We start from the raw sequence: 12,387 nt of genomic DNA, 5'->3' as shown, positions 1-12,387 counted from the left end.
AAAAAAATTAAAAAAAATATATAAATGGGACAGATGATATAAGTAAATATCCTAGGTATTTAGCACTTACATAGTTCATAATTCAATAATAAATAAATAAAATCTTAAAAAAATTAAAAAAAATATATAAATGGGACAGATGATATAAGTAAATATCCTAGGTATTTAGCACTTACATAGTTCATAATTCAATAAATAGGTGATATAGTTATTCTACTTTTTGCAAAATTATTGAAAACAGGTTCCCTTATGGCAGGCTCAACTCTTTCTAAAGAAATAATGAATTTGTCTGGTATACTTACGCCAAATTTCTTTTACAACATCATGTTGTCATATTGCTACTAAATTTTATTCATTGCATTTTCCCAACAGGCAGTTTGTGTTTAAACATATGAAAATGCAATTTATAAAAAAAATCACTGTTTAGATTCAAAGGGGAACATGCACCCTGATGTTGATAGCAGCATTATCAATAGTAGCCAAACTATGGAGAGAGCCCAAATGAACATCAACTGAATGAAGAAGTAGTTGTATATATATATTTACATACATCACAGTGAAATATTATTCAGCCATCAGAAAAAATGAAATCTTACCATTTGCAATGATGTGGTAGAGCTAGAGTATATTATGCTAAGTGGAATAAGTCAGTCAGAGAAAGAAAAATACCATATGATCTCACTCATATGTGGAGTATAAGAAAGAAAACAGGTGGGAGCACCTGGTTGGCTCAGTCAGTTAAGTGTCTGCCTTTGGTACAGGTCATGATCCCAGAATTCTAGGATCAAGCCTCATGTCAGGCTCCCTGCTCCACAGGGAGTCTGCTTTTCCCTCTCCCTCTGCCCCTTCCCTCCCCCTACTCCTGCTCTCTCTATCTCAATTAAGTAAATAAAATCTTTTTTTTTTTAAAGATTTTATTTATTTATTTGACAGACAGATCACAAGTAGGCAGAGAGACAGGCGGGGGGAGGGGGAGGAGCAGGCTCCCTGCTGAGCAGAGAGCCCGATGCGGGACTCGATCCCAGGACCCTGAGATAATGACCCAAGCCGAAGGCAGAGGCTTTAACCCACTGAGCCACCCAGGCGCCCTAAGTAAATAAAATCTTAAAAAAAAAAAAAAAAAAAAAAGTCACTTGTGGCTCATTCCCTCTTTCCTTTTTTTTTCCTTTACCCTTTTCCATATGTTTATCTGTTTTCTTTCCTTTTTTAAAGAGGGCACTTGTTATGTGTAAGTGATGAATCACCGAATTCTACTCCAGAAACCAATATTGCACTATATGTTAACTAACAAAATTTTAATAAATTAAAAAAAAACAAAGACCCTAAAAAAAATTCACTATTTAAAAATGTAGTTGTTAAAAAAAATGATTGTTGACCTTTGCATCTTTGAATCTACATTCCAAATTTTGCAAGTAATTTTACTTGGGTGTTCATGGACTCACTGCCTGTTCTAAAATTTTAACTTTGTATCAGCCACTATTATTTGGAGAAATAATCCGTGTGCAAGTAGAGTGATTTGAAGAATTTTCTTCTTCAAAAAAAAAGAAGATTTTTAGTATCTTTTATGTATGCGCTGATGCTTAGTCTGAGAAACTGATATTTACATTAGAAAAATAGAAGTAAACAGTAGTTTGGGTCTTTATATTACTTTTCAAGGTGTGCTGTAGCAAGTTACCACAAACTGAATGGCTTAAATTTTAAAGAATTACTCTTTCACAATTCTTGAAGCCTGAAAGTCCAAAATCAAGTTGTCTGCAGGGCCGTGCTCTTTTGAGGGCTTTAGTGAAGAATCTGTTATATTCCTTTCTCTTTGCTTCTGTTGTTTCCTGGCAATCCTTAGCATTCCTTGGTTTTTAAACTCATTATTTTAGTCTCTGCCTTCCTCATTACCTGGTTTTCTCCCTGGGTTCCTATGTTTTTTCTGCTCTTCTTTATAAGGGCACAGTCAGATTAGAGCCCACCATAATTCAGTATGACCTCAACTTGATTACATCTCTAAAGACCCTATTTGCAAACAAGTTAACATGCAAGTGTCAAGAATTAGTTTTTAAACATATTTTGGGAAATGACACAATTTAAGCAATAACACTCTCTAATAAATGTTTTTGAACTGAGAATAAAGTTAGGGCAGAAAAATTAATTTCTAAAAACAAGAAAATTTTCTTTTCCTGTGAAAGAAGTTGTTTCACTTGTGACAAGATATGGTCTATGTGTAGATGTACATATTTTGTTTATAATGATTTGTCAATAAGTTTCTTGAACATAGTTAGTTTCTCTATAATATTTTTGCCCATATACTCTATTTTTTTAAATTATGAAACAATATCTACCATTTTGTTTGTTTACTTGAGCTCAGAGTTCAAATAATAGGGTTACCATTTTATGATTAAAGCTTGTATCCATATTATATATATCAACAAATAAGATTCTCTAAAGACTTTAGAGATAGTTTTGTATTTACATTTTTAATTTTACTGATAGTTACACTTTGTAAATGAACTGAGTTAGTTTTTCCTTTGCCAGTTTTGATTCAAACCAGAGCCACTTTTTATTTTCATGAGTAAGAAATTCACTTTAAATTCAAATTTAAAAACATTCTTAATCTTTCAAAATGAATGTAGCCACTATATATTTTTAACACTAATTCTATAGCTCATTCTAGTAAAGTTAATTCTAATGAAATCTTTCTAATATATAATTTGGTATGTCGTATAGATTATCAGTACATTTTTATGTTCTTTATGATCATCTCCCATATATTTAGGTAATTGTCATAAATTTTTCATGTAATAAAACTTACATAGGATGTATACTCTTATTTCAGAAGTTCAGTGAGAGTGTTTTATGTATATTTTCTTGTGTTTGAACTTCTGACAAGGAAGGAAGATAAAGCATTATAAACTCCTGTTTGGGGAGTGAAGAAAGATGGAGTTGAAGGATCCCCAGCTCACCTTATCTTATGGCTACAACTAGGTAACATCCACATCGGTATAAATAACCCAGAAAATGACCCAAAGACCGGTAGAACAGATTCTCTGTAGATAAATGTAGAGAAGAGGACACATTAAACAGGTAAGAGATGTGGTCAGGAGTCAGACTGACCCACAGGACTGTCTGCAGGAGGGAAAGATGCTGAGGACATGGATAGAGGAAATAAACAGGCCCTCACACCAGGCACCCCAAACACAGGAACCTATATAAGGAAGACAAATCTTCATATCATGTGGCTTTGAAAACCAGGGAGCATAGTTCTGTGAGTTCTTATAAATAGTGGGACTTAACACCTAAAACTTTAAAAATCAGCAAGCTCAGTTCTGGCAGAGCCACGAGGGTAAGAGGAAACTGAGTCCCCACCCTTAAAGAGACAGCAGAACAAACAACTCTAATGAAATACAGCTTAGAAGCAGCAGTTGAAAAATGCATAGGGTATAAGGAAGAGAGATTTATTTACTAATCTCAGAGTATGTGCTGGAGGGGCAGGGATCTGTTGGAGACTTGTCTAGTAATAAAAGAGCTAGTGGGCACCACTTCCCTCGCCTAACCCCAGCCTGGCTAAATGGACACATGTAGGAACCAGTGCAATGTAAACACTGTCTTGCTAATAGCACATCCCACCCCCACTCTTTTCTGCAGATTTACCACCTCTATCCTAGTTGGGACAAGTGCTTTCCCAGACAGCTACAGGTCTCCTCCTGCAGCAGACCCCCAGGTACCTTCCTCACAGCATGTCACCTTCCTCCAAACCCCCTTGCTCTCCTATAGATTCACCCCCTCCAGCCCAGGGGCAGGAGTTTTCTCAAGTAGCAGCAGATCCCTTTCCATGGCACACCAGTGCAAACCTTGCTGGCCCCACATGCCTTGCCCGTGCATTCTCCTGCAGACCTGCCCTCAGGAGGAGTCAATCCAAAGCAGTACCACAAGTGTCACATTGTACAACAGGGGCAAGCACCACTTCAAACAGACTCTTGTCTTGGGGGGAGAGGGAAAGATAACCACACACACCAATCCCACTATGACCCCCAGCAGTAGACTTCTGATCTGACTACAGGCCCCACTCATCAATATAAGCTTCTCAGAGGACAACACAGGGAGAGCACACTGCAGTTTGCTGTTACCACAGTTCTGGCAAATGCCTGCTCTGATTCATCTCAAGCCCAAGGTGGCCCCACACTGGCCCACTAATAACACAGGGACCAAACCATGGCCCTACCACACAAAGAGAGCCATTGCAGACAGCTGAACTGAAGACAAATGCAGCTGAGCCACAACAGCAGAGTACATGCAACACACACAGGAGGCACCCCTGAAACACCAGGTTCTGGTGAACAGGGAACATTACATTGCAGGGCACAAGATCTCTTCTTTACAAGGCCACTACTTTCAAGAGCAGGAGATAGAGCTGACATTTCCTATCACATAGAAATGCATACAGAGAGTTAGACAAAATGAGATAGAGGAATATGTACTAAATGAAAGAATAGGACAAACTCACAGCAAGAGACCTAAATGGAACCTAGGTAAGTAATATACCTAATAGAGAATTTAAAATAATGATCATAAGATACTCACTGGACTTGAGAAAAGAGTGGAAGGCCTCAGTGAGACCCTTAAGAAAGAATAAAAAGCCTAAAAAAGAACCCGTAAGAGATGAAGAACTCAATAAGTAAAATTAAAAATCACTAGAGGGAATAAGTAGTAGACTAGAGGAAGCAGAAGAATGGATTAGTGTGACCTGGAGGACAGAGTAATAGCAATAAAGCTGAAAAAGAAAGAGGAAAAATATTTTTAAAATGAAAATAGATTAAGGGAACTCAACGACACCATCATGCATAATAACATTCACTTTATAGGGATCCTAGAAGAAGAAGAAGGGGAAGAGTGGGCAGAAAATCTATTTGAAGGAATAATAGCTGAAAATTTACCAAATCTAGAGAAAGAATTTTAAAAGCAGCAAAAGAAAAGAAAACAGTTACATCCTATGAAAATAGAAATAAACCACAAGAAAAAAATTCTGGTAAGACCAAAAACACATGGAGGGTTAAATAACATGCTACTAAACAATGAATAGGTCAACAAAGAAATCAAAAGGTGACAAAGGGGACACCTGGATGACTCACTCAGTTAAGTGTCTGCCTTTGACTCAGGTCATGATCCCAGGATCCTGGGATCAAGCCCTGCATTAGGCTCCCTGTTTGTGGGGAGCCTGCTTCTCCCTCTCCTCCCTGCTCATACTCTCTCTTGCTTTTCTCTTTCTCTCAAATAGATAAATAAAATCTTTAAAAAAAAAAAAAAAGGAGACAAAGGAAAATGAAAACACAATGGTCCAAAATTTTCAAAATGCAGCAGAATCTGTTCTAAGAGGGAAGTTTGTAGGCATATAGGCGTACCTCAAGCAAGAAAAATCTCACATTAACAACCTAACCTTACAACTAAAGCACTGGAAAAAGAACAAACAATACCCAACACCAGTAGAAGGGAGGAAATAATAAAGATTAGAGCAGAAATATACAAAATAGAAACTAAAAAAAAATAGAACAGGTCAATGAAACCCATAGCTCGTTCTTTAGAACGATAAACCAAATTGATAAATCTTTAGCCAGTCTCATCAAAATCTGGAGAGGACTCAAATAAACAAAATTAGAAATGAAGAAGGACAAATAACAACCACCACCACAGATTTACAAAGAATTATAAGAGAATTTTATGGAAAATTATATGCCAACAAATTGGACAACCTAGAAGAAACGGATAAATTCCTAGAAACATATAATCTCCCAAAACTGAATCAGGAAGAAATAGAAAATTTGCACAGACTGATTACCAACTATGAAATTGGATCAGTAATCAAAAACCTCCCAACAAGCAAAAATTAAGAACCAGATGGCTTCCTGGGTGAATTCTACTGAACACTTAAAGAAGAATTAATACCTATTCCTCTCAAACTATTCCAAAAAATAGAAGAGTAAGGAAAGCTTCCAGATTCATTCTATGAAGCCGGCATTATCCTGATATTAAAAATGTATAAAGACACAACAAAAAAAGAGAACTATAGGCTAATATCTCTGATGGAATAGATGCAAAAATCCTCAACAAAATATTAGCAAACTAAGTTTTCAGCAATACATTTTTAAAAATCGTTCACCACAGGTGGGATTTATTCCTGGGATACAAAGCTAGCTCAATATTCACAAATCAATTAATGTCATATGTCACATCAACAAGAGAAAGGATAAAAATCATATGATCATTTAAATAGATGCAGAAAAAGCATTGGACAAAGTACAACATTATTCATCATAAAAATTCTCAATGAAAGAGGTTTAGAGTGAACGTAGCTCGTAATAAAGGCTCTTTATGGAAAAAAAAAAAACACAGCTAACATCGTACTCAATGGTGAAATACTGAGAATTTTTCTTTCTCAGGTCAGGAACAAGACAAGAGTGTCCAGTCTTACCATGTTTAATTAACATAGTACTGTAAGTCCTAGCCACAGCATTCAGAGAAGAAAAATAAATAAAAGCATCCAAATTGCTAAAGAAGAAGTAAAACTTTCACTCTTTGCGGATGACATGATACGATATATTGAAAACCCAAAAGACTCCACCAAAAACCTACTAGAGCTGATAAATGAATTCAGTAAGACTGCGGGATACAAAATCAACATACACAAATCCGTTGTCTTTCTCTACATTAATAGTGTAGAGAAAGAGAAATTAAGAAAACAGTCCTATTTACAAGTTCACCAAAAATAATAAAATGCATAGGGATAGGTGAAAGACTTGTACTCTGAAAACTATAAAACATTAAGGAGGGACACCTGAGTGGCTCAGTTGGTTAAGCATCTGCCTTTGAGTCCCACATTGGGCTCCTTGCTCGGCAGGGAACCTGCTTCTCCCTTTGCTTGCCACTTCTGCTTTTGCTCACCCTTCCCTCTTTCTCTGACAAATAAAATCTTTAAAAACATAAAAAGATAAAACATTGAGGAAAGAAATTGAAGATGACACAAACAAATGGAAAGATATTCCATGCTCATGGATTGAAGAACAAATATTGCAAAAATGTCCATACTACGACATGCAATCTACAGATGTAGTGCAATCCCTATCAAAATACCAAAAACATGTTTCACAGAATTAGAACAAATAATCAGAATTTGTAGAGAACCACAAAAGACCTTGAATAGCCGAAAGAATCTTGAAAAAGAACAAAACTGGAGGTATCAAAGTCCCAGATTTCAAGATATACCACAGAGTTGTAGTAGTCAAAACAGCATGGTTCTGGGACAAAAATAGACACATAGATCAGTAGAACAGAATAAAGAGCCTAGTAATAAACCCACAGCTATATGGTTAATTAATCTTTGACAAAGGAGGCATGAACATCCAATGGGAAAAAGAGTCTCTTCAACATGGTGTTTGGAAAACTGAACCACTTTGTTACACCATACACAAAAATAAACTCAAAACCAATTAAAGACTGAAATGTAATATCTGAAACCATAAAATCCTAGAAGACAGCTTAGGCAGTAATTTCTCTGACATCAGCTATAGTAACATTTTTCTAGATATGTCTCCTATGGCATGGGTAACAAAAGGAAAAATAAACTATTGGAAGTACATCGAAATAAAAAGCTTCTGCACAGTGAATGAAATAATTAACAAAACTGAAAGGTAACCTATTGAATGGGAGAAGGTATTTGCATGTGACATATCCAATAAAGGGTTAGTATCCAAAATATGTAAAGATCTGATACAACTCAACACCCCAAAACCAAATAATCCAGTTGAAAAATGGGCCAAAGACATGAACAGACATTTCTCCAAAGAAGATATGCAGATGGCCGACAGAAACATGAATAGATGCTCAAATCACTCAGCATAAGGGAAATGCATATCAAAACCCCAAGGAGATACTACCTCACACTTGTCAGAATGGCTAAAATAAAAAATACAACAAGTTTTGGCAAGGATGCAGAGAAAAAGGAACCCTCGTGCACTCTTGGTTAAAATGCAAAATGGTATAGCCATAGTGGAACTCAGTATAGAGGTTCCTCAAAAAATTGAAATTGAATTTTATATGATCCAGTCATTCTGCTACACATTTTCCCAAAGAAGGTATGAAAACAGTAAATTGAAAAGATATATGCACCCCTATGTTTACTGCAACATTATTTACAATAGCCAAATTATGAAAACAACCTAAGTTTCCATGCATAGATGAATGGATAATGAAGATGTGGTATAGATATGGAATGAAATATTACTTGTTCAGAACAAAAAAATGCCATCCTGCTGTTTGCAACAACATGAATGGGACTAGAATATAATGCTAAGTGAAATAAGTCAGTCAGAAAAAGACAAATACCAGATGATTTCACTCATGTGGAATATAAGAAACAAAAGCAAACAAAAATGAGCCAATGAAACGACTCTTAACTATAGAGAACAAACTGATGGTTACCAGAGGGAAGGTAGGTAGGAGAATGGATGAAATAGGTGAAGGGAATTAAGAGTACATATATCATGGTGAGCACTGAGTAATGCATAGAATTTTTTAATTTCTATATTGCACACCTGAAATTAATATAATACTTTATTTTAATTATACTGAAATTGTTATTTTTTAAAAAATAATAAGATAAAAAACAGAAAAAGAAAAAAATCCTGTTTTCAGGCCCTTGTGCTTTTTTATTGCATGAAACACATAAAATTTCCAAAAATACTCTTCTTGCAGGTAAAACCTTCAAATTATTCTTTGCATAGAAGAGGTACTTAATAGATGTTTATGAAGTGAATGAAAAACATTGTTATTAGCCCCTTCCATATAGACAGCATCCAGAAGGAGTGATATTGAAAGCAAGGTGACTCTGAAGCTAATTCAGTTAAATATTTTCTTTAAATTTGGTATAAGAGATAAACAGACATTGGAAATAGAGAATTTGAAATGCTGCAAAGTGGAGACATGTTCTTTATTTCCTGGAATTTTTCAGTAAACTGAAGGGCTTGTGGCTTTGGTTTATATTTTTATCTCTTTTTCCAAATGAATTCTGAAACTTTGAGAAAAGAAAACATAAAGTGCAAGGTTAAATGAATAGTTGACTGTTTAAAGAGTAAGTTTTGATTTTCTAAACTATGGATCACATTACTAGAACAGTGGTTCTCCACTCTGACTATGTATGCTTCAGCAAAACCTGGAAAGCTTTTTAAAAAATGTAAATGTTTTGGCCCTATCTCTACTGTTTAATCTCAGTTCTGCTAATTACTACTGTGTGCCTGAGTATTTTTTTATTCCATAAAATTGGATTCTGTAGAAGCGGAGATGATACAAAAGTACTGGAGTTTTGAGTAAGAATGTGCCTCACAGAAATTGGGAACAATATCTACTTAGAGTTGTGCTGATCTACTTAGGAAAACTTGAACTGAAAAATAAGGACTTTATAGTTTGATAGACAAGTAACAGTAAAGTAAATACCCCATATTACTGGTAAAAAAAAAAAATACCGGGGCGCCTGGGTGGCTCAGTGGGTTAGGCCGCTGCCTTCGGCTCAGGTCATGATCTCAGAGTCCTGGGATCGAGCCCCGCGTCAGGCTCTCTGCTCAGCGGGGAGCCTGCTTCCTCCTCTCTCTCTGCCTGACTCTCTGCCTGCTTGTGATCTCTCTGTCAAATAAATAAATAAAATCTTTAAAAAAAAAAAATACCTAGGGAAAATACGAGGGTATTGTACTTTTGCCCTCTAGTGTTTATATTCCAAGACCTACGATATGTCTGAAACTGGAATGGACTGATTTCTTAGATGGAGGATTTAACATCAATAGTGTGTTCACAGTGAGAGTGAATGCACATATTTGTTGGGAGTATGACATTGGTAGTTATGGTGGCAAGTAGGGATAGGATAGGAGCGGCTTACGGAATTCTTACAGATTGCAAAACCTCTAAGCCCTTTCCAACTCTAATATGCTATGTTTGTAAATAAGTGACAGTCCTTTCTTTACATGTATTTATCAATCTATACATTTTGAAAACTTTTATGTGCCAGACACCATACCAAAACATAAAATCTGTGGACATGAAGAAAAATAGAATATACTAAGTTTCATAATCACTACAATAAAGTATCACGGAAACAATTAAATACTTCTATTTCATATATACATGTGTTGGTTATTTCTCTTACCATTTAGGTGTTACATGAGCTAGGAATTCCAATGTACTTAAATGTTCAGAAAGAAATTGCATTATGATAATTAGAAAAAGTGTCATCTCGATCCAGGGTGTTTGAGGAGAAACTTGAAAAATCTGTACGAGGTGCAACATACTGTATCTCACTCAGATTACTAAAGGTTAAGACTCAGATCCTAACGTTAATTACTGTCATTGTTCCTCGTCTGCATGATTCTTTACTGAGTATGTAACTGATCAAGTTGCTTTTGATGCATCTATTGCTTGTTAATAGCTAGAATCTTGGGGAGAGAAGCCAATTTCCTGGAATAAAAACTGCTGAGGATAGAGAATCAGCATCCATAAGAGAAAAAGGTCTGATCGTAATGGGCTTTGGAGGACAGGACTCAATTGATTCCAGAGCCCCAGTGGGAGTGAAGGGAAAGGAATTTCTAGAGAAAACTCTAGTTCTGACTTGAAAGAAGCAAAATGAAAACAGCAATAATTATTTCCTTTTTTCTGGCATATATTTCAAAAACAGTTTGAGAGGAAAAAAAGTCCACAAGGAAAATTGAGTTTACACTTACATTTAGATAACTTCCCTTATTCCAGAGTTTTACTGCTTTTTGCTATACTGGATTTTAGTAAGGCACTCCCTTTTTTGAAATGTTTTAACTTCATAATAGAATTCAGTATGTAATATTGTCAACGAGTAAAGAGAGGGACATATTTATTCAAATAGCATATTACTGGTGAGTTTCTTCAGAAGGAATATGTTTTGTTAGGTTTTGCTTTTGAATTGTTAAAGCAATACTCATGGTTTTTAAAATAAATATGGAAAAGCATAAAATAAAAAGTAAAATTTGGAACCATCCTGTTTATACTTTCCACAAGTAACTTATATTGGCTTATTTTATGTATCATTTCAGAAATCTTCTGTTGACATACAAGTTTATGTGTGTACATACATGTAACATACACATGCATATGCTGTATATGCTTTTTTTAACATAAATGCAGAATATCCATTGTTCTTAACTAATGGCCTTTCCCTCATCTCTTTATTATTGATTTCTAGGAGCTCTTAGTATTCTAATAAAATGTGTCTTTTCTTAGGTATTTCAAACATTTTTCTGCTATTTAATTTGCACTCAACTTGATTTATGGTAGTTTCTTTTTTCCCATGCTGATATTTTAAGTTTTAGTCAAATAATCAGTCTTTCTTTTTATGGCTTCTGTTTATTTCCAATATTATAAAATATATAACACCATTACTTCTTTCCCACCCTTACAGATTAATTTTTGTTAAGAGATTTTATTATAGCAATTTTAGGTTTACAGCAAAACTAAGAAAAACATGTAGAGATTTCCCATAGACCCTCTGCCCCCAAACATTCATAGTCTCCCCCATTACCAATTTCCCCACCACAGTTGTACATTTGTTACAATTGATAAAACTACATAGACACATCATTATCACCTAAAGTCTACAGTTTACCTTAGGGTTCACTATTGGTATTGTACATTTTGTGGGTTTGGACAAATTTGTAAAGGCATGTACCCACTATCACAGTATCATGTGCAGTAGTTTCACTGCCATAAAAATCCTCTATACTCTGCAAATTCATCCCTCCCTCTAAATTTTTTTAAATAAAATACTTTATATTTAAATCTTTAAATTATCTGGAATCTTGTTAGTGTACCAGCAGCTTTTACTGATTAATCTTTTAATTTTTATTTTAATTTTAATTTTTGGCATTGATTTTTTTTAAGTCACCTTTATCATATATAAAAATCTTACGTGTTTTGAAGTATATTTCAGGATTCTCCAGTATATATTTTCTATCTGTCTATTTCTTCTCTAGTATATAACTCCTTAATGGCTGTTTCTTTCCAGTGTTCTGGAAGGACTGGTCTCCTCTGTACTACTCTTTTTTTTTCCAAAGTATTTGTATATAATGACATATTTTTAACCAGATGAACTTTGGTATCATCTCTCAAGTTTTGAAAATAAAAAATCCTATTGCTATTTAGGGGCACCTTGGTGGATCAGTTGGTTAAGCAGCTGCCTTCAGCTCAGGTCATGATTCTAGAGTCCCAGGATCCAGTCCCACATCAGGCTCCCTGCTGAGCAGGGAGTCTGCTTCTCCCACTGACCTCTCTCCTCTCATGCTCCCTCTCTCTCATTCTGTCTCTCAAATAAATAAATAAAATATTTAATAAAATATC

This window comes from Enhydra lutris, unplaced genomic scaffold, assembly GCF_002288905.1.
Source record: "Enhydra lutris kenyoni isolate GAN:26980312 unplaced genomic scaffold, ASM228890v2 scaffoldscaffold1, whole genome shotgun sequence".
Taxonomy (NCBI): domain Eukaryota; kingdom Metazoa; phylum Chordata; class Mammalia; order Carnivora; family Mustelidae; genus Enhydra; species Enhydra lutris.
Note: the sequence above shows the minus strand (reverse complement) of the source record.